Genomic DNA, 22,745 nt, shown 5'->3' with positions numbered 1-22,745 from the left:
GTTATGTTGACAGTGATTATGCCAATAATGTAAAAACCAGAAAGTCCAATTCTGGGATTGTGATATTATTTGGAATGGCTTTAATTGGTTGGAAGTCCAGAAAGCAAACAACTGTAGCCATTTCTACTGCAGAGGCAGAATTTATTGCTCTATCTGAACTTTGTTCAGAGGTAACGTGGTACGTACAGCTGTTAAAATATTTAAACGTAAAAGTAAATGATGCTGTAATCATTATGAGGATAATGCTGCTTGCATTAAAATGGCAACAGATGACAGAGTAAAAAATAGAAGCAAGAGAAGGCTTCCGGCGGTGTCAACATCATGCAGGGGGTGAGGAAACGGGGCTGCTGTTTCTGGAACCTCAAACTCTCTATTAGAAGCTCTTTAAAAGCACTCCCGATCCCGTAGAGACCGGGAAGTAAAAGAGGAAATCTTGAAGCCCCTGGGCGCTATGCTAGCGTTGGAGGGGATATCAGATGAACCTCTTTAAGATGGTGGAGAGGAAGTCGGCCTCAGGGCAGATAGGAGCGATGGCGGCCGCCTAGAGTGAAGCCAAAAGGGACTGTAGTTTCGTGTGGTTGTGCAAAGGAACCCCAGACGGAAGAGAAGAAAAGGAGAAGCGCGGACTGAGATGGGCGCAAAACTATTGGATTAACTAACGGCGGTGAACTAAAACAGAAGCGCAATAAAACGTAAAAAACAACAGCGTGAGAAAGAAGAGACCCGTAGAGTGACTAGGCAAGATCGGAAGACTGATAATCCCAGGACCCAGAGACAGTGGTGGAGAAAGAAGGAGCCGGAGAAGGAGATAAACTCTTTAATCTAAATAACAACGAGGCCAAAAGGAACTTAAAAGATTTTTGAAGTGCCTGTGGGACTTTAAAACAGATTTTAAACACAGATAACAGGCGTTATCAGTGATTGTAGAGAGAAAAAAAGACTCAAGGGGAAGGAATCTGACACGAATGGACTACAGGAAATAGTAACATTTACAGCCACTGATGAGATCGGAGAAGAAATGTTAAATGCCATTAAGGAAAAGGAGGAAAAAAAACTTTCCTTTATTTCTATATTTGATAAATTGTATTTTTATATATTAGTTACTAAGATAATGAAAAACATGGGTGGAATAGAAATAATATCGTAACCTTGAAATATATATGTATTGTGAATCTATAAAATTTGAAAAAGGGGAAGGTGAATTAATTACAACCTAGGCTGATTGAAAATACTGTAAATAAGAACTGAAAACTTGTAAAATAATAACTAAGTAATGTTAAGTGATTAGTAATCAATGGAAGTGTGATCAAAGTGTGTTAACATTATAAGGGAAATTAGTGATTAAGAACTATACGTTAGTGTGGGAAAGTTTTACATGAGCATTAAAAATGTCAACTATATCTACCATAATGAAAATGGGGAAAAACCAGCTGTAAATACCACAGCAATGGTGGCATCACCACTACAACAAAAAGCATGGTAGGAAAAGAAAAGGAGAAAGAGAAAGAGGAATTGACACTAACTGCCATGCAAAGCATGTTTTCAATGATCCAGGAAACACTGTTGAAAACTCAAGAAAAAATGGCAGAAAATCATGAAGAAATGAGAATATTTAATGAAGAGATTAAAAATGAAATTGGAGAAGTTAGAGAGGATATTAAAAATATGAACAACAAAATCGGAGATATTCAACAATCAATAACAGAAAATGAACAAAGAATCAGAAAAGCAGAAGCAAAAATAGATCAAGTAGAAACAAGGTAGAGGCAATGGAGCAAAAAGCCCGTCAATTAAATAAGGAACTGTCTGACTCAATAACAATGCTTGAGATGGAGAAAGCTTCATATTTTCTCCGTTTTCAAAATATAACAGAAGAAAAAGATGAAGACTTGGGTGAAAAAATGGCGGAGATAGTGTCAGAAATAATACAAAAGGACAAACTAGAAATAAAAGGACAACTGGACGAAATATACCGCATACATACAAACTATAAGAAGGCATCGCCTGGCGAGAGAAGTACATGTCAGATTTTCCAAACGATCAATCAGAGAGGAGATATATAGGAAATCTAGAGAAGGGACGTTGACATACAAAGGAAAAGAAATTATAGTCCTAAAACAAATTCCCCAAAGAATCAGAAATCAACATCAACACTACCAATTTCTAACAACCCAATTGAACAGATATAAAATAATGTTTAGATGGTTAACTCCGGAAGGGATCTTGGTCACCTGGGAAGACAAAAAATACAAAATAGATACACTAGAAAAAGTGAGGGAATTTTATAATGTGCACTTTGACCAAGAGGAAGAACAGGAAAGTAAAGAAGAAACAGAAATTAGAAGCCAGGAAGAAGAGCAAATAGAAGTGGTGCGAGAGAAAGAAGTAAGGAAAAATCAAGAGAAAGAAAGAGAGGAAAGAGAAGGGGCAAGAACAAAATCTCGGATGGAAACAAGACACACCAAAAAACAATTACATTAGATAATGGAAGAGGCAATGAAACTTTTTTCTGTAAATATAAACAGACTAAATGCACCAAAGAAAAGATCTCAAACATTTACAAAATTACGAACATTAGGAGCAGATGTGATATGCCTTCAAGAAACACATATTAAAAAAGGCTACAAAAAATATTAGAAAATCCAAAATTAGGAAAATTATGTACATCCCTGATTCAAAAGAAGAGGAGTAGCGGTTTACGTAAAAGAAAGAATAGATTTGAAACTATTATATGCAGACGAGGAAGGCAGAACGGTGATGGTTGAGTTAATACTAGAAAGCAGGAAAATACTATTAGTAGTAATATATGCCCCTAACCAAAATCAACAAGAATATTTTAAAGGAATACATAAAAAAATAGTAGAATTAGAATACGAAGAGATTTGTCTAATTGGAGACTACAATGCGATAGTAAATGTGAAAAAAGATTATAAAAGTGGCAAAAAGAACAAGAGAAAGAAAGAAACACTCCCAAAAGAATTCTTTGACATGGCCATGGAAATAAATTTGAGAGATGTTTGGAGGGAAATACACAAAGACGAGAATCAGTTCACTTTCTATTCCCACCTTCACCAATCCTGGTCCAGGATTGACATGGCCTGGATGACTGCGAATATTAGGAACGGGGTAGAAAAAATAGAAATAGAAGTAAATCAATGGGCAGATCATAACCCAATTCTTGTAATCTGGAAGGGGAAAAAAAGGTTTAGGAGGTGGACAATGAATCAAAGGATATGTAAACAAAAAGAATTCAAACATGTTAGAAAAGGAATTAGATCTATTTTTTAAGACAAACAAAAAAGAGGATACTTCCTTACAGAACACATGGGATACGGCAAAAGCATACATAAGGGGCTTGACTGTTGCTTATTTAGGAAAGAAAAATAAAGAAAGGAAACAGAAGATAGATAAATTATATGAAGAATTAAAGAATATAGAACAGAAACTTCAACAGCATCCTGATAATAAAAAAATAAAAGAGGAATGGAAAACAATTAAACATAACATAATTTTGATAAATCAAAATGAACTAGCACAGAAAATAAAAATGGCCAAACAGAATTATTTTGAGTTTGCGAACAAAACAGGTAGATGGTTGGCGTACAGATTGAAAAAAGACAAAGATAAAAGAATGATACACCAATTTAGAGATGAAAAAGGAGATATTCAATATAGCAGGGAGGAGAAAAAAGAAATTATCCGGACATTTTATGCAAATTTATATAAACAAGAAGAAGTAGAGGAAGAAAAGATAAAACAATATATAAAAGGATCGGATATGCCAACAATTACAGATGAACAAAGAGAAATACTAAACAGGCCAATAACTAAGACGGAATTAGAATTTGCACTGAAAAAACAAAAAAATAATAAAACACCGGGGCCAGACGGGCTCCCAGTGAAGTTATATAAAACTGTACAGGAAACAATAGGAGAAACTATACTAGAGGTATATAACGAGGCTTTAGAGAAGACAAAAATCCCGTCAACCTGGACGGAGGCAATAATCACAATCATACCCAAAGAGGACACGGATCATAAATTAATTCAAAATTATAGACCAATATCTCTATTGAATACAGATTATAAAGTGTTTGCAGCAATTATAGCAGAAAGAATTTAAAAAGTATTAAATAATTATATCCTTCTGGACCAAAATGGATTTCTGCCGGGCCGTCAAATCAAGAACAATATAAGAATAATAATAAATGCACTTGAATTTTATGAAGCACATCCAGAGAAACAAGCTTTGCTGGTTTTCCTTGATGCCCAAAAAGCATTTGATAATTTAAATTGGAAATTTATAAAGGCGCAATTAGAGTATGCAATTTGGAATAAAATTTGAAAAAATCATTGGAGAAATTTACACAAAACAAACAGCAAGAATAATTCTGAATGATGACACAACAGACGAATTTGATATTACAAAAGGGGTTAGACAAGGATGCCCACTGTCTCCATTATTGTATATCTTAACATTGGAAATCTTGTTAAAAAAAATTAGGGAAGACCAAGAAATTCATTGATTAAAAATAAGACAAGAAGAATACAAAGTTCAGGCTTTTGCCGATGACCTTGTATTTATAGCAGAGGAACCATTACAAGTAGCACCAAAACTGTGCTAGAAAATAGAAGAATTCGGAGAGGTGGCTGGACTAAAAATAAATAGAAATAAATCGAAACTAATAACAAAAAACATTATGAAAAATCAAGAAAAGGAATTGGAGAATAGCACACAAATTCAAATAACGAAGAAAATAAAGTATTTAGGGATCTGGCTGTCACCAAGAAGCTCATCAATAAAAGAAAACAATTACGACAAATTAATAGTACAGATAAAAAAAGATTTGGATAACTGGAGAAACCTACAGATCTCATTAATGGGAAGAATCTCCACTATTAAAATGAACATCCTACCAAAATTATTATATCTATTCCAGGTCGCTCCAATAAAATTAGAGAAAAAGTTTTTTGAAACATTGAATAAGATAATCTCTAAATTCATATGGCAAGGGAAGTGACCATGAATTAAACTTAAACTACTTCAAGACACAAAAGACAGAGGAGGAACAGCACTCCTGGATTGGGAACTCTACTATCAAGCGGCGGTGTTATCATGGGTAAAGGACTGGATGGAATTAAAAAACAGCAGGATATTAACAATTGAAAGCCACGAACTGCAAATGGTCTGGCACTCCTTTTTATGGGATAAAAGATATAAAACACATACCTATTTTAAAAGACACACAATTAGGAATACACCACTACTAATTTGGCTAAAAATTAAAAAACAACACTACACAAAAATTCCGAATTGGCTATCACCATCAGAAGCGGTAAGACACCCAAACTTAACAGAACCTAAAAATATAATTAGATACAAAGACTTAATTGACTATCAAGGAAAACTGAAAACCAAACAACAATTGGAAATAGAGCTAAATAGAGAAGTCAACTGGTGGACTTTTACACAGATCCAATCCAAATACAAGGAACATATAAAAACATATGAAATCTACAGAGAGAAACAAGAACTAGATAAAATTATATTAGACTCACAAGAGAAATTAATTAGTAAAATCTATAATTTTCTATTGCGATATAAAATGGAGGAGAAAACAGTAAAGGATACGATGATTAAATGGATGCAACATTTTAAACATACAATAGATTTGGAGAAGTGGGAGGAATTATGGCAAATGAATACAAAATTAACATTAGCGGTGGCATACAAGGAGAACCAGGTGAAGATGTTTTATAGGTGGCATATGTCGCCCACAAGATTGGCAAAAATTCATTCAAAGAACAGTTCATTATGCTGGAAATGCAAAAAATCGCAGGGTACCTTTTACCATCTATGGTGGACGTGCCCGGCAGCAAAGAAGTTTTGGTCTAACATTAAGAAATGGTTGGAACAAATAACAAAATTACAAATAGAGATGAAACCAAAAACTTTCCTGCTAGGAATCTTCACAAAAATATATCCTAAAGATATAAAATACCTGATAATACATATTCTAATGGCAGCTCGAATAACGTACACAAAGAATTGGAAACAAGAAAAAATCCCAATGGAAGAAGAGCTAACAGATAAAATCGCACAGTGTGCTGAAATGGATAGACTAACAAAAGAGATTAACGAAAAAGAAGAGACAGAGTATTACAAAATATGGGACAAATGGTACATATGGTACAACTCCGCTAATAAAGATACATAGGTGCAAGAAGAATAGAATAAAGATGTAAATAGGTATATTAATAATTTCCTAGGGACAAGTAAACATGAACAGGGGAATTTCAAAACAAAAGTATAATCCAAATATAAAAATTGCTAAGGAATCCTAAGGGGAAGGGAAAAAGAAAAGGAGGGGGAGGAAAAGGGAAAGGAAAAACTATTAGGCTAAAAATAAGGGGAAAATTACAACTGTATTAATTGAAGGACCACTACGAAATATTGCTTTAAGAGGAAAATTTACTTATACATTGAATGTTTTGTAAAAGTTTTTTATATGTGTTTTAATAAAGTTTATAAATTTTTTTAAAAAAATAGAAGCAAGCATGTGGATATTAAATATTGTAATGTAAGAGAAGCCATCAAATGTAAATTAATTAGCTTGCTTCACTGTTCTTCAGAAGACAATCTGGCAGATATAGTGACCAAGACATTGGGTGGAGTGCATCATGGGAAGAATATTAAGTTATTTGGTTTTATGTCTATTCCAATCATAAAGGGGGGAGTGTCAGTGTATAAGGATTTATAAACTGGAATAGCCATAACAACAAGTCAGCCAATAGGAACTATTTGGTGAGTGAGACACAGGATTTGTTGTGAGCCATGTCAGATGGCTCAGAGCCTAGGCATGGCTTAATTTAACTGTTCTGTGTATATAAGAATTTGTATGTCTTTGATTGAGTGTTCTGTTCCTTGCTTCTACTTCTTGTCCTTGTACTTGCTGCTTCTTCTTTTCTCTACCACGTTGCAAGAGTTGCATAGGTATTGTATACACGCATCATGTTTTATATTATTGTATTTAAAGAAATTTCTTCTATAAATGAATCCTGCTGAATTACTTACTTGTGTGCTGGCTGGATAGCTTCAGACTCTGAGACTACCCAAAATACTAGGAAAAGTGCCCCCGGTGTTCCATTGTAGTTTGTTAAAACCTGCTTAGGTGTTTAAGTTGAGACCAGTGTGAAAAGAAACCCTGGACCCAATCATAGTGAGGGGAGAAGAACACTATGAAATAAAAAGGATTTTAGATTGTAGATGGTTGACACCATGTTGCATCTGTCCCAAAATCCAAGCAGGATTTTGATTACTGAGCATTTACAGGATGGGGCATTGCAGTTAGCTCTTAGAGCAGAATTTTTCAACCTCGGCAACACTTACGTTTTCAACTCCCAGAATTTCCAAGCCAAAATAAGATGAGCATATGGCTATCTGAGGAATTCTGGGAGTTGAAGTCCACATCTTAAAATTGCCAAGATTAAAAAAACACTGCTCAGGAGACTTCCGGTGGTGACATCAACATGTTTGGAATTAAAGAACGGGGCTCCGTTCTTGAAATTCCAATATTCCTAACCAGGAAGCCGTTTTAGACACTATTGATCCTGGAGAGATCAATAGAAAAAAGAGGAATCTTCAAGGACCTTGGAGAGAAAAGCAATCTCCCCGAAGGTTCAGGAGAAACCTCTTAATTCTGGTGAGGAAAAAACCAGCCATCTTGGTTGGCCTGAAGCTCTGACAACCGAAGAATAGGAAGCGAAAATCGAAACAAGAGATTGCATCGGTAAGAGAAACGAAGGAAATAAGAGTATTAATATAGATAAATTTATAATATCACGAATACAGATTGCCATTTAAAGATTGGTATATTATACAAGTTTAATTATTAATATAGACAACAAACATAAAGATACTAAAAATAAATTAGTGTATGAAATTTTGGGAAAACATAAAGAGTGAAAATTACAAGTTCAGGCACAACTATAACTAAAATGAACAAGAAAATAACCTCAAATCAGGCATCTCTTACAGCATCTCCTGCACAGCAAAGATCAATTGACACCATGTTAGGAACAGAGAAAGAAAAGGTAATCTCCACTTCTAGTATACAAAACATTCAGTCAGTGTTGGCAATGATTCAAGAAGGAATGAATAAGACATAAGAATCTATTGCGAACCATGAGGAAACAAGAAGAAACCATGAGGATTTGAAGTCTGACATCGGAGAAATAAAAGATAATATCAAGAAAATGGACGACAAAATAGAAAAAATACAACAGAATATCGTGAAAAATGAGCAAAGGATTCAAAAGGTGGAGGTAAAAATGGAACAAACAGATAAGAAGATAGAATTGTTGGAACAAAAGCAGGTGTCCATCAATAGAGAATTGGAAGAGTCGATCACCTATCTGGAGGCTTCTTTCTATCTTAGGAATCCAGAATCCAGTGATCACACAAACAGAAATAGCAAGGAAAATCAAATTAGCAAAACAGAACCACTTTGAACACGCAAACAAAACAGGGCGCTGGCTGGCGTATAAATTGAAAAAAAGAAAAAGAGAAGAGAACAATACACCAACTGCAAGATGACACAGGAGAGATATACTATAGAAACGAAGATAAAAAGAAAATAGCAAAAACTTTATTTCAAAATTTGTATGAACAAGAAGAGATTTTGGAAGAAGATATTAAAGAATATTTAAATAAAACAAACATCCAAGGATTAGAATAAACACATAGAGAGTTACTGAATAGACCAATTACCATGATAGAATTAACAGAGGCAAAGAAAAAACAAAAAAACAATAACACTCCAGGACCATATGGCATACCGGCAGAATTCTATAAAACATGTCAACACCCAATAGATAAAATCTTACTTGAAACCTTCAATGTGCACTCTTGAAAGCCACAATCCCCAAATCTTGGACTGAAGCCATCATCACACTTACTCCAAAAGAAGAAACAGATCAAACACAAATTAAAAATTACAGGCCGATCTCACCATTAAAAGTAGATTAAAAATTATTTACACTGATTATTACATAGAGACTAAAAAGAGTAATTAAGTATATTCACCCAAACCAGAACGGCTTCCTTCCAAAAAGGCAAATAAAAAACAATATGAGATTAATAATTGATGTCTTGGAATACTATGAAAAAAACTCAGATAAACAATTGGCATTAATCTTTTTGGATGCGCAGGAGGCTTTTGACAACTTAAATTGGAAATTCCTCATATTACAATTGGAAAACATGAAATTCGGTGACAAATTTTTAAATATGATTAAGAAGATTTACTCCTCCCAAATGGCAAAAATAATGATAAACGGAGACATGACAGAACAATTTACAATACAAAAGGAGTGAGACAGGGATGCCCCCTATCCCCCCTACTGTTCATATTATCTCTAGAAACATTACTAAATGAAATTAGAAAAGATAAAGAAATAAAAGGATTAAAAGTCAAAAAAGCGGAGTATAAACTTCAAGCCTTCGCCGACGATGTGGTTTTTATTATAGAACAGCCAATATTAACAGGAACTAAACTATTAGCAAGAATAGAATAGTAAGGAAAGGGTGGCCAGACTTAAAATCAATAAACAAAAAACAAAGGCATTAATGAAAAACCTTACAAACCAACAAGAGAAAGAATTAGAAGATAAATTGGGAATACAAATGTCAAAAAAGGTAAAATATCTAGGAATCTGGCTCACTAACAAAGGCTCATCAATTAGAGAGGACAGTTATAATAAATTGGCAAGACAAAAAAGGATTTAGAAATGTGGAGTAAGTTACAACTATCGTTCCTGGGAAAGATTGCCTCGATTAAAATGAACGTATTACCCAGAATCCTTTATTTGTTTCAAGTAATTCCGATGAAACCAGGGAAGGATTTTTTAAAAAGATTTCAACAAAATAATTGCAAATTACATCTGGCAGGGGAAGAAAGCAAGGATCAAAATAAAACACAAGATACAAGAGAGAGAGGAGGATTGACTGTCCCTCAGGTGGGTGTGAGTCTCTTCTATTGAAGTGGGACCCTGGAGTTCAGTCGGGCTTGTTGGTCACATACCTATCTCCCAGCTACGTTGCCACAGCCTGCCCGCATTACTCGATGTCTTGACTGAAGTGGCACTTGAACTCCCCAACCTTTTGGTTGTGGGAGATTTCAATCTGCCTTCAATCGGCGAATCATCTGAGACAGTCCAGGAGTTCATGGCTTCCATGGCAACCATGGACCTGACTCAGGTTATTCAGGGCCCAACTCATAGGGGAGGACACACACTCGACCTGGTTTTTCTCTCTGGGCAGTGGATAAATGGTCGTGATAGGAGGGAACTTTCCGTCGCCCCCCTCTCATGGACCGACCATTTCCTCCTTAGACTGGACTTTCAATCTGCCAACCCTTGCCGCTGGGAGGCGGGACCCATAAAATGGTTCTGCCCCAGGCGCCTGATAGACCCAGAGAGGTTTTTGACGGAGCTTGGGACATTCCCTACCTCTCAAACCTGCGATTCGGCTGAGGATCTGGTGGCATCCTGGGAATGGGAGGCTGCCGACGCCTTGGACCAAATTGCACCTTTGCGGCCTCTTTCCATCTCAATTGAAGTTGATTATACTGTAACCAAGTTAATTTAATCCTTTCTTCCAACAGCGTTTCTAAAGTCTTCAGTTCCATCTGCCCGCATCTGCAAAAAGAACTTCTTTATATAAAAACCCCCCGAGTGACATTATATTTGTATTCCACATGATATGACCAAGATCCAGCCATAACGGTATTTTGTAATCCCATTTGAGTCGGTGCTTCTTCCAAACTCTCATCAAAGAGTCTCTTAGTATGTGGCTTTTAAATACTTTATCCACTTTGTTCTCATAAAATATGTAAGCATGCCAACCAAATTCAAGATCAAAGCTTTCTATATTCAATATTCCAGTCTTTTTCCTTCCAAACCAATCGCTTGCGTCAGAGCTGCTGCTTCATAATATAATTGTAGGTTTGGAAGTTTAAGGCCTCCCCTTTCTGGAACATCTTGCATAATTTTCAGTTTAACTCTCGGCTTTTTCTCATTCCAGACAAACTTATTCAGTCCTCTTTGCCATTCTCTCAGTTGTTTATCACTTTTAAGCACCGGAATCATTTGAAACAAAAAAAGAAATCTTGGCAAAATGTTCATCTTAACTGCTGCTATTCTTCCAAGTAAAGACAGCTGCAGTTTTTTCCAGGTCGCCATATCTTTCTGTACTTCTCGCCACAACACCTCATAATTATTTTGAAACAATTTCATATTTGATTCTGCAACTTGAACTCCTAGATATTTGACCTTTGGTACTATCTCAAAACCTGCCTTGCTTTCAAGTTCCTGTTTTCGATCTTGTGTCATATTTTTAACTATCATCTTAGGTTTTTTTTGGTTCAATCTAAATCCTGATACTGTACCATATTGTTCTATAATGTCTTTCATCTGGATTATTGATTCCATCGGCTGTGTTAGGGTAACTACCAGATCATCTGCAAATGCTCTTATTCTGTAATCCTCTTGCCTTATTACTATTCCTTTCAAAGTACTCGAGTCCCGTATTATATTCAACAAGACTTCTAATGTTAAAATAAATAACAATGGGGATAACGGACAACCCTGTCTTGTTCCTTTTTCAATATTAAAGTCTGTTGTCAAACTTCCATTAATAATAATCTGTGCCTTTTGTTCTTGATAAATTGCTGAAACCGCCTGTATAAATTGATCCCCAAAGTCCATCTTTTTTAAAGTCTTTAATAGAAAGTTCCAATCCACTCTATCAAAGGCCTTCTCTGCATCCAAGAAAACCAGCACTGCAGGGATCTGTTTATTCTTCTCAAGATATTCCAATAAATCTATAACTTGCCTTACATTATCCTTCATGTATCTACCTTCTATAAATCCCGCTTGATCACAATGAATCACCTCTTGAATAACTGGCATCAACCTGTTGGCTAATACTTTTGCAAATATTTTATAGTCATTATTCAGAAGAGATATTGGTCTAAAATTCTCAGTTTTTTTAGGACCTATTTGCTCTTTCGGTATCAATGAGATATAAGCTGTTTTCCATGATGGGGGTATTTTACCCCCTTGTTGTATACTACAAAATAGATCTTTAAGATGTTCAATCATTTCTGCTTGTGAGGTTTTATAGTACACCGCAGTTAAACCATCCGTCCCAGGAGCTTTAGCTGTTTTCAATTGTTTAATTGCGGCAATAATCTCCTCAGCTGTTATAAGATGATTCATTCTCTCCTTTTGTTGACTAGTAATTTTTGTAACTCTTTTATTTTCTAGATATTTCTCTATAAATCCATTCTGTGTATCATCTTTGGCATATAATTTAGTATAATAATCTACAAAAACATCTTTAATTAATTTTTGTTGAGAGATTTCCTTCCCTCCAGTATCAATACTATCAATAATCTGTGTACTCTGTTTCTTCCTTAATGTATAAGCAACCATCTGCCCGGTTTATTAGCGTTGCAGAATGTGTTGTGTTTCGCAAATTGTAAATTTGTTGCTGTTTACTCCGCCATAAGCATTTGAAATTGATCTTTCAAAAATTTTATAGCTCCTCGTACTCTTTCATCTGTTGGGTTTTTTATAAGTAACTGTTCTTTATTCTTTATTTCTGCTTCCATTTCAACTCTTTTCTTTTGTCGGTTTAATTTGTGTTTAGAGTTCATATGGATGAGTACCCCCTCATATACGCTTTACTCGCATCCCACACAATTTCAACAGGGGTACCCTTATTCAAATTTATTTCAAAAAATTCTTTCATCTGCTTTTTAAGTTCTGTTATGTTCTTTTCATATCTAAACAGATTTTCATTTAATCTCCATGATCTTCTCTCACTCTTTCCCATCTCAATTTCTATCCATACCGGACTATGGTCAGTTAAAGTCCTTGGAAAAATCTTTGTTCTTTTTGTTTTTACAAGTAAGTCAGCTGATAGTAAAATAAAATCAATCCTAGAAAAGGATCTGCGTCTATCTGAAAAAAAAGTAAAGTCCAATTCTTTTGGGTTATGTGTTCTCCAAATATCTTTTAATTCCAAATCTTCTTTCATATCAAAAAAAGTCTGTGGTAATCTAATCCTTGACTTTGCCGAACTCTTTTTATCTATTTTAGAGTCAATTACTCCATTCCAATCTCCCATGATTAAAATAGATCTATAGTCCCATTGCAATATTTTAGAATGCAAAGTTTGTAAAAATTATCCTGTTGTTGATTAGGAGCATAAATTCCAATCACAAGAATTAGGCCACTTACTGTGTGCAGTTCAATTGCTATAAACCTCCCACCTTCATCTGCTTCTATAATTTTAGCTGACAGTCTTTTATTTATATAAATAACCACTCCATTCTTTTTTTCCAAATTTGAAGCAATAAAATGTGTTCTTAATCTTGAATTTATCAAATATTTTTGATCTTGTGTTCTAACATGAGTTTCTTCTAAACAAATTATATCATTATTAAATTGTCTCAATATGTAAATAATTTCTTCCTTTTCTGTGGTGAATTTAGTCCGTTCACATTCCAGGATAAAAACTTAATCGTCATGTACACTTTTTTGAAGCGACGAGCAGAATTGCCGAAGATCTTCCGAAACGGCAGTCTTCGGCTTTGCTCCTCCCATGGCTTCACATTCTTGTATATTGCTCTTGACTCCTTTCTTATATTGTTGTGGCTTGGGCCTTTCCTGTTGTTGTTTTTCTTTGAGTTGCTTAGAAATTGCTCGAGTTATACGCTGATCCTTAGCTTCACACATCCGGGCTAGGTCCAAAGCCACTTCTCTTGTAGTCTTAGGTGGTTCAATCACAAATTTCGAAGGAAAATCTATCAGGGGCTCCTCCAGAAAACCTCCTGTAGCTCCCTGCATTTCCATTACCTCTGGTTCCACCTGCTTAAGCTGCTCTTCCATCTCTTGCTGGAGTTGCTTCTCCTTATCACTCTCCTTTATCTCCAACACAGTAGATGTACGTGGGGATGGTGAACTCTCTTTAAAAACATTAGAGTAAAATTGTTCCGCCTTCTCAACAGTATTTAATCGGTATCTTTCTCCATTATACCTCAAGATTATGCCAGTTGGAGCATCCCACCGAAATGGAATTTGTTGTTTTTTTTAATTCATTCACTAGAAATCCAAAGTCTTTTCTATCTTTTAACATCTTAGGTGGTAGTTCTTTATAAACTCCAATCTGCGTTCCCTCCACTTGCACTGCAGAGAGAAAAGACTTTTGCAAAATATCATTTCTCATTCTTCTGTCTGTGAAATATATCACCACATCTCTAAGCAGTTGTCTTTGTCTGGCCACCACGAATTCACTCTGTAAATTTTATCCATTTTGTAAAAAATCTCCTCAGGGCTAACCTTTAACAACACAGCTAGAGCATCAGCACAAATCTGTCTCAGGTCTTGTCTATCGTTCTCTTTCATGCCTCTCAGCCTTATAGTGAATTCCATAGACCTGAACTGCATCATTGTAATTTCATTTTCAAATCTCTGCATTTTAATATCAGCATCAAAGATTTTATAGTCAGTTTCCTTCATTTTAACATCCATTTCTGATTTAAATTCTTCCACCTTAACATCCGTTTTAATAATTGCTTCTGACAGTCCAGTCACCACTGTGATTAATTTTTTAGTCACCTTATCATACTTTTCTTGCACCACTTCTTTAATTTCTTTAATCTCCTGCTTAATTTCCTGTTGTGACTTTTCAAATTTCTCATCCAAAGCCTGAGTGATAAAATCCTTTAAGCTTTCAAGATCAATCTCTTTTTTCTGGCTCTGCTGGCTGGGAGGCTGCTGTTCAGGTTTACGTGTGGGGGTCCCCCCCCCCCCCGCCGCCTTCCCTTCCTGTTTGGTCTGCTTAGAAGCCATTCTGCCACGTAGGCTAGCTTTTCCAAAAAAGGAGATCCTTTTTCCTTTTCCTCCACCACAAAGTCCTCTAAAAAATTCCCCCAGGTTTAGTCAGATTAAGGGTGAAATTGAAATTGAAGCAAGATCAAGCTTATTTTAAAAAAAGGATTTTTCTTTTCTTTTCCTCCACTTGTTACAGACACCGCAACTTTGTAGCTAGTTGAAAGAGCCTTGATAGTACAGTGGTTTAGTGCACCCTGTTATTAACACAGCTGCCTGCAATTTCTGCTGGTTTGAATCTCTCCAAGGCTCAAGGTTGACTCAGTCTTCCATCCTTTCTAAGGTAGGTGAAATGAGGACCCAGTTTGTGGGGGCAATAAGCTGACTTTGTATAAAATATACAAAAGAATGAAGGCTATTGCTTAACGCATTGTAAGCCGCCCTGAGTCTCCGGAGAAGGGCGGCATATAAATCAAATTAAAAAAAAAAAAAACTTTGCTAATCCACTCTCGCTTTCAGCTCGTTAACGCTAAAGCCGGGCGCCATTTTCAAGCGACTTTCACACATTCACTCTTCTGCTTAAAACTTAACTACAGGGCTAGTAATACTTGCAGTTTCGAGGTTCAAGTTGTTGTTCCACCCTGGTTGTTTGAATTTATTTTGAATAAAAAGGTTGCTCCTGCCGCCTTGCTCTGCGCTGGGCAGACTCGTCCCACACTGTCCGGAGTCTCGGTGAGCTGAAAGAGAGCCGCGCCTGTTTCCTCCCCAGAGGCAAGCCGTAGCTATCTGGGGGCTCACAGGGGCTCAACCTGCTTCTCGCCCACTCTCTTCCACTAATCCTTTGGATTCTGGAACTTCTGAGCCGCTTCTCTGGATCGAAGAGGCTCTAACAGGCAGCGGGGCTGGCGGTCCAAAAACGGGACCGTCTTTCTGCGAAGGAAGCAAACCGGAAGTCAACATGGATATTTTCAACGACATGTTATTAGAGAAGCACTGTTCCAAACCTGGCATGAGATTAAAAAAGTACATTATGACAAAATTCCAGAATGGCTATCGACCATCAAGGCATAGATCTACCCCAATGCTATGGATATTGACAAAATAATACTATGGGGAAAGGTCCAAAATACTTAGGACCCAACTTTTTAGACTGCTGCAAAGATTTTAGAAGCTTGGTGGAAAGGTAAACTTTGTCCCCTACTTTATAAGGTTTAGGTTCTGTTTGTCTGTTGTTTGCTTGTGCTTTATAGGCAGCCTTGGCTCCATTCAAGGCTTTGCGGATCACCGCCCAAATGGTTTGCAAATGACTGATCCACTGTTTCAAGGAGGGTATATCTGGTTCATGTGAGGTTAACTCATGCATAGCATTAGATTCTTGCCCTGTGGCCACTCTGAAAGGGGTAAAACCTGTTGTAGCATAAACTGCATTATTATAGGCTACTTCTGCAAAAGGCAGTAGTTTGATCCAGTTGTCCTGCTGGTAATAAAAGAGTGCAAGTACTGTTTCAGAACTGAGTTTCTGTTGAAGGTACTGTTCTGATTTCCTGTTAAGACACCACTCCTCCATCACAGGGAGGCGGAGCCGATTAAGTGGTTCCGCCCCCAGACGCCTAATGGACCCTGAGGGGTTTCAGAAGGAGCTTGGGGAGATACCTGACTCCCTTGTCCACAGTCCAGCCGAGACCCTAATGGCTGCCTGGAATAGGGCGGCGTCCGGGGCATTGGACCGGATTATACCTTTGCGGCCTCTCAATGGCAGTGGATCCAGGAAAGCTCCCTGGTTTATCGAGGAGCTCCGGGAGATGAAGCACCAGAAGAGACGTCTAGAGCGACACTGGAGGACCAGTAAATCTGAATCTGACCGAACACTCTTGAGAGCCTTTATTAGGACTTATTTAGTAGCGATACGGGCGGCAAAATGTTCACATTTTTCCACACTTATTGTATCCGCTGATTCTCGCCCAGCCACCCTATTTAGGGTGACTCACTCCCTCCTTAATGCAGTGGGAGTGGAGGAGTCCTTCCAGGGTAAAGCTGAGGAGTTTGTGCAGTTTCTGTCAGATAAGGTCGCTCAGATTTGGATGGACCTGGACTCTGATTGGTCAATACCGACCGAGATGACGGGGGCAGGTCTTAGTCCTATTGTGTGGGAGAAGTTTGAGCCGGTGACTCCTGAGGAAGTGGACAAGGCTGTAGGTGCAATGAGTTCCTCCACTTGTTTGTTGGACCCGTGCCCCTCCTGGCTGGTTTCGGCCAGTAGGGAGGTGACAGGAGGTTGGCTCCAGGATTTAGTTAACACGTCCTTGAGGGAGGGGTCCTTCCTGCAACCATTAAAGGAAGCGGTTGAAGCCCCTCCTCAAGAAACCTTCCCTGGACCCAGCAGAATTAAAGAACTTTCGGCCAGTCTCCAACCTACCCTTTGTGGGAAAGGTTGTAGAGAAAGTGGTGGCACTTCAGCTCCTGCGGTCATTGGATGAAATGGATTATCTGGACCCTTTTCAGTCTGGCTTCAGGCCTGGCTACAGTACGGAAACTGCCTTGGTCACACTGTTGGATGATTTCTGGCGAGCCCGAGATACCATTGACCATGGTATCCTTCTGGGACGACTAAGTTGGGAGTTGGGAGTGGGAGGCACCGTGTTGCGGTGGTTCTCCTATCTCTCTGGTCGGTCACAGTCAGTGTTGGTAGGAGGACAGAGGTCGACCCCTAGGCCCCTCGTTTGCGGGGTACCTCAGGGCTCGGTCCTCTCTCCCCTCCTATTTAACATCTACATGAAACCGCTGGGTGAAATCATCCGACAACAGGGGGTGGGATACCAGCAATATGCTGATGATACCCAGCTGTATATCTCCACCCCCCATCAGTTCAGTGAGGCAGTGGATGTGATGCGCCGGGGCCTGGAGGCTGTGAGGGCCTGGATGGGAGTCAACAGGCTCAGACTTAACCCAGACAAGACCAAATGGCTGTGGGTACTGCCTCCTAAAGACTATGTTGATTGTCCATCCTTGGTTCTGGTGGGGGAGATATTGTCCCCCTCAGAACGGGCTCGCAATCTGGGTGTCCTCCTAGACTCACAGCTAAGATTGGAACAACATCTGACGGCTGTGGCTAAGGGGACCTTTGCACAGGTTTGCCTGGTGCACCAATTGCGACCCTACTTGGATCAGGAGGCTCTCCTCATAGTCACTCATGCCTTTGTCACCTCACGGTTGGATTATTGCAACACGCTCTACATGGGGCAACCCTTGAAAAGTGTTCAGAGACTACAGTTGGTCCAGAATGCAGCTGTGCGAGCTATTGTGGGTGCACCTAGAATTGGTGCACATTACACCAATTCTCCGTGAGCTGCACTGGCTCCCTATCGGTCTCTGGACGCAATTCAAGGTGTTGGTTATTACCTTTAAAGCCCTACATCGCTCAGGGCCAGGTTATCTTCGAGACCGTCTTCTACCGCATAGCTCCCAGCGACCGGTAAGATCCCACAGAGCTGATCTCCTCCAGGTCCCGTCAGCTAAACAATGTCAGTGGTGGGCCCGTGGGGGAGGGCCTTCTCTGTGGCTGCCCCGGCTCTCTGGAACCAATTACCTCCTGAGGTCCGGACCACCCCCACCCTATTGGCCTTCTGGAAAGCGGTGAAGACCTGGCTTTTCTGGCAGGCCTGGGGCCGTTGATCTCGCTATGGTGATCTTGCGAGACCCAGCCATGGAATGGAGTGTATGGGTTTTTAATGTTTTCTTTAAAAAAAAATTTACGGGATATTGTTTGCATTGTTTTTTTGCTGTAAGCCGCCCAGAGTTCCTAGGGAGTTGGGCGGCATAGAAAATGCAACTAATAAATAAATTTGTTCTGTGGCCCCATTTGTCTGTGGATGATGACTAGAACTAAGTCCCTGCTTGGTCCCAAGTAGATTCAAAAACACTTTCCAGAACTTGACTGAATTGGACCCTTCTGTCTGAAATAATACATTGTGAGGCCCCATGCAAGCAGTAAACGTGGACCAAAAACAGTTTAGCCAGGGCTTTAGCCATAGGGATCTTTTGGCATGGGATGAAATGAACCTGTTTGAGAAAAGATCTGGGACAACCCAGATCACTGTGTTTCCAGAGCTCTCAGGCAAGGTCTCTCTCCATGGTGCTGAAGGGTCAGTCACCAGCTGCTGTACACCAGGATTTTTCCCCTGCCTGCATTTAGTGGCAGCGCAAATGGGGCAATTTGCTACATAACTTTCTATGTCCTTTTTTTAATGAGGGCCACCAGAATTGCCATTTCAGTAAATGTAATGTTTTTACAAAACCAAAGTGACCGGCTAATTTGGAGTCGTGACTACCTTGCATAGTTTTCAACCTTTCCGTAGCTGTGACATACAGCTTATTTCCCACCCAAACTAATCCCTCTTTTATTATGCAAATATGTTTATTAGCACTAAACCACTTATCCGTTTCTAAGGCTTTTTTGAAATCTGTGATGATGGCATTGCCTAAGGGGGAGGGGTCGTTCTTCACCTGAGAGCATGTGATGATCTTAACTGCTAATTGGGAGGTTGGGATTATGGGCTTAATTACTTCCGCCTTGACACTGTTATATTGCGTTAGTCTGGACAAGGCATCTGCCAAAATGTTTTTTCCTCCCGGTAAATACTTCAAGGTGAAATTAAAACGTTGGAAATACTGTGCCCACCGGACTTGTTTTGGAAACATTTTCCGTGGGGTTTTGAGCGCTTCCAAGTTCTTGTGGTCGGTCCATACTTGGAAAGGTATTTTACTTCCTTCCAAGAAATGTCTCCAAGTTAGGAGTGTCCACCTAACTGCAAAATCCTCCTTTTCCTAAATTGCCCATTTCTGTTCAGTTTCAGTTAACTTCCTAGAGGTGTATGCCCATGGTTGTAATTTGCCTTCATTCTCTTGGAGTAAAACATCACCAACTGCCACATCACTGGCATCGGCCTGGATTACAAATGGTTTCTCTGGATCTGGGTGTTTTAATACAGGTTCAGCTGAAAATTGTTTTTTCAGTTTTTCAAATGCCACTTGGCAGTCCATAGTCCAATTCAGTGGTTGGCTAGGTTTTGGTTTATCTACCCCCTTGGTTTTTAACAGATTTATAATCAGCAACACTATTTGGGCAAAAGGGGGGATAAACTGCCTATAAAAGTTAGCGAACCCCAGGAAGTTCTGCAATTGTTTGTGAGTATAGGGGGGTTCCCACTCGAGGACTGCTCTGACTTTTGTGGGGTCCATTTCTACCCCCTGGTGAGAGATTCTGTACCCTAGGTAATCTATTTTATCTTGGTGAAAATCACATTTAGAGAGTTTGGCAAACAATTTAGCTGCCCTTAATTTCTTCAAAACCTCCTGCACCAATTTAACATGTTGCGTCTTAGTTTCAGTATAAATCAGTATATCATCAAGATAAACCAAAACTCCCTTATATAAGTGCTCATGCAGCACCTCGTTAATTAGCTGCATGAAAATGGGGGGAGCCCCTTGGAGCCCAAATGGCAAAACCTTGAACTGAAAACATCCTAGTGGACAATTGAACGCTGTTTTCCATTCATCCCCTTCTCGGATCCTGATCCAATAATAAGCCTCCTGCAAGTCTAGTTTAGAAAAAATTCTCCCCTTCGCCAGATGGGCCAGCATGTCCTTCATTAAGGGTAGGGGATAAAGATTTTCCTTGCAAATAGCATTTAAATTCCTATAGTCTGCACATAAACCTAAGGAGCCGTCCTTCTCCCAGAACAGGATGGAGGCAGCTACCTTGGGTCTTGTGCATACCGAATCTAGCCTTAAGTCTCACTTTTCTCTCCATTACCAGAATTAACAGTTCTATAGTTGTAAAGGGTTTGACAACCCCACTCACCAAAAGGTCTTCGTAGTTGCTCTCTGACTGACTGGGTTCCTCCACCCGAGAGCGAGGTTTGGTTTCCTCCCTTCTCCCTTCTGGTGGGGATCTCTTCCAGGAGCAGTTTGCATGCTACTGGTTTCAAGCTTGGTCGATTTTCGCTTCCTCAGCCAAGATACACCAGCTGTGCAGGCGGATTGAGGCTCCAGGGCAACACAGGCGTCGTACAGGTCATCGTTTAAGCCATCTTTGAACCAACTCACGAGTATTTCCTCTGGCCAATCTAGATCATGAAGCTCTTCAATGTACTTTGGGACTGGACGGCGTCCCTGTCTGATGTGCCTTATACAGTATCTAGCCTTGCAGTTGGCTAGGGGGTCCTCAAATCTCCATCTCAGAGCTGTCATGAAATAGTTGAGGTTGCAGAGCTCCGGTGCATCTGCATTATGGAGGCTCACAATCCAAAATGCAGCTGATCCTTCTAGAGCCAGGGTGACACCTCTGACTTAGGCACCTTCTGTAGGGAGATCCCTCCCATACTTCTGCATGTAGGTCAGTACGTGTACAAGGAAAAATCCCAGTTGCTGGGGATTCCTGTCAAATTTGATGCCATGAGGAGGCATTCTAAGGGTGGAAGCCTCCTTTCTAGTCACAAGCCTTGCTTTCCGTTGAAATGTCTCCTGGGCGGATCTTCCATGGTGGAAATGGGTTCATCAGTAGCCCCCACGGTTTCAGCCAATGCCCCTGGAGTTGGGGATCCCTTTTGTTCATTGGTAGTCCCCTAACTGACCTGCAGAGCAAGCTTGGGCATCCTGGATCCGCATGCCATGGATGGCCTCCCTCATGAGGTTCATGGCTTCCCTCAGGAGTTGGTTGGGCCAGTCTGGGCTCCTTCCAGTTCATCATTGTTGTAAAGGTCTCCCATCTCCTGCTTCCAACCAGATCGTTGGTTCCCACGGATGAGGGTGACATCTTTAGTTCTGCCACCCCAGTCTTCCATCTTCCCAACACCAATGGACCATAACTGCTTGGCAGCGGTATTTGAGGCAATGTTTTCCTTGACCCAGACATTGAGGGCCTCAGTTGAGATTTTGGGGGGTGGGATTCTCCCCCAGTCTTCAGGCTCTTCGTGGTCACTGCCCTGGGCAGACATGGTGTGCATGGTCCCCACAGTAGGGTTGTTACTCTCCGGGTTGACCAGTTTGCAGTTCTTGCCTAATGTAAGGTCTTGCTTCTCCAATCTTCCCAAGAAAGCAGGACTCTTGAAATTGCAGTTGTTCCAAAAGGAGCTTTTATTGAAAGCTTAGTGATAAATGAGATCTAGGCAAGAACTGAAAGTTCTCACTTAAAACCAGCTATTTAAAGCAATGCTAACCAAACCCCTCCCGTACTACATCATTGCAGGGAAACAGAAACTTCATATAGAGATTAACACAGTAATGCAGGAAACAGAAACAGAAACTTCATATACAGATCACTCCATTCCTTCCCCCTTCCTCCCACCAAAATAGCAGCGTCCCTGTAGAAATATCTGGGACATGACACTACCATTATGTATATTCTGGTAAAAGCCGTTCCTGAAATCCTATATAAGGCTTTTCTAATGAGGTTAATAAAAGCTAGTATGTTTGATAAGGCCTAAGAGACATTAAAGGAGGTAGAAAATAAGTGTTAGAAACCATTATATGTTCTTCATTAAAAAAAACAAGACTAAACTTCATTTTTCAGAATTGTTTGGTTTGTTTGCATATTTGTTTTAAAGTATAATATTGCTACAACAGGGAGTAAGGCACTTGGTTTTAAGACTGCATAAAAAATCCAGAATGTCCATTCTAACTTTTAGCTAGGATTTTAATATGACAGTGTTATATTGTATATTTAATATTAAGGATCATTTAAATAATATGATAAAATAGTTCTTATTATACTCCACAATATATTTATTCTAGTCCATCTAAGCAAGCAGATCTGATGTTAAAAAGGAGTTACTGTATTGACCAAATAT

At 39.1% G+C, this 22,745-nt stretch overlaps 1 protein-coding gene across 1 annotated transcript in view; it reads left to right on the top strand.

Annotated features, from left to right (window-relative positions):
- Positions 1–22,745, top strand: part of SUCO (SUN domain containing ossification factor) — a 257,495-nt gene that overhangs the window by 189,498 nt on the left and 45,252 nt on the right. The window lies entirely within an intron of this gene.

The sequence above is a fragment of the Pituophis catenifer genome, unplaced genomic scaffold, assembly GCF_029215685.1.
Source record: "Pituophis catenifer annectens isolate HBS135680 unplaced genomic scaffold, rPitCat1.0.hap2 SCAF_3, whole genome shotgun sequence".
Taxonomy (NCBI): Eukaryota; Metazoa; Chordata; class Lepidosauria; order Squamata; family Colubridae; genus Pituophis; species Pituophis catenifer.
The sequence above is the reverse complement of the archived record's forward strand: the minus strand, read 5'-3'. Positions and strand labels throughout refer to the sequence as shown.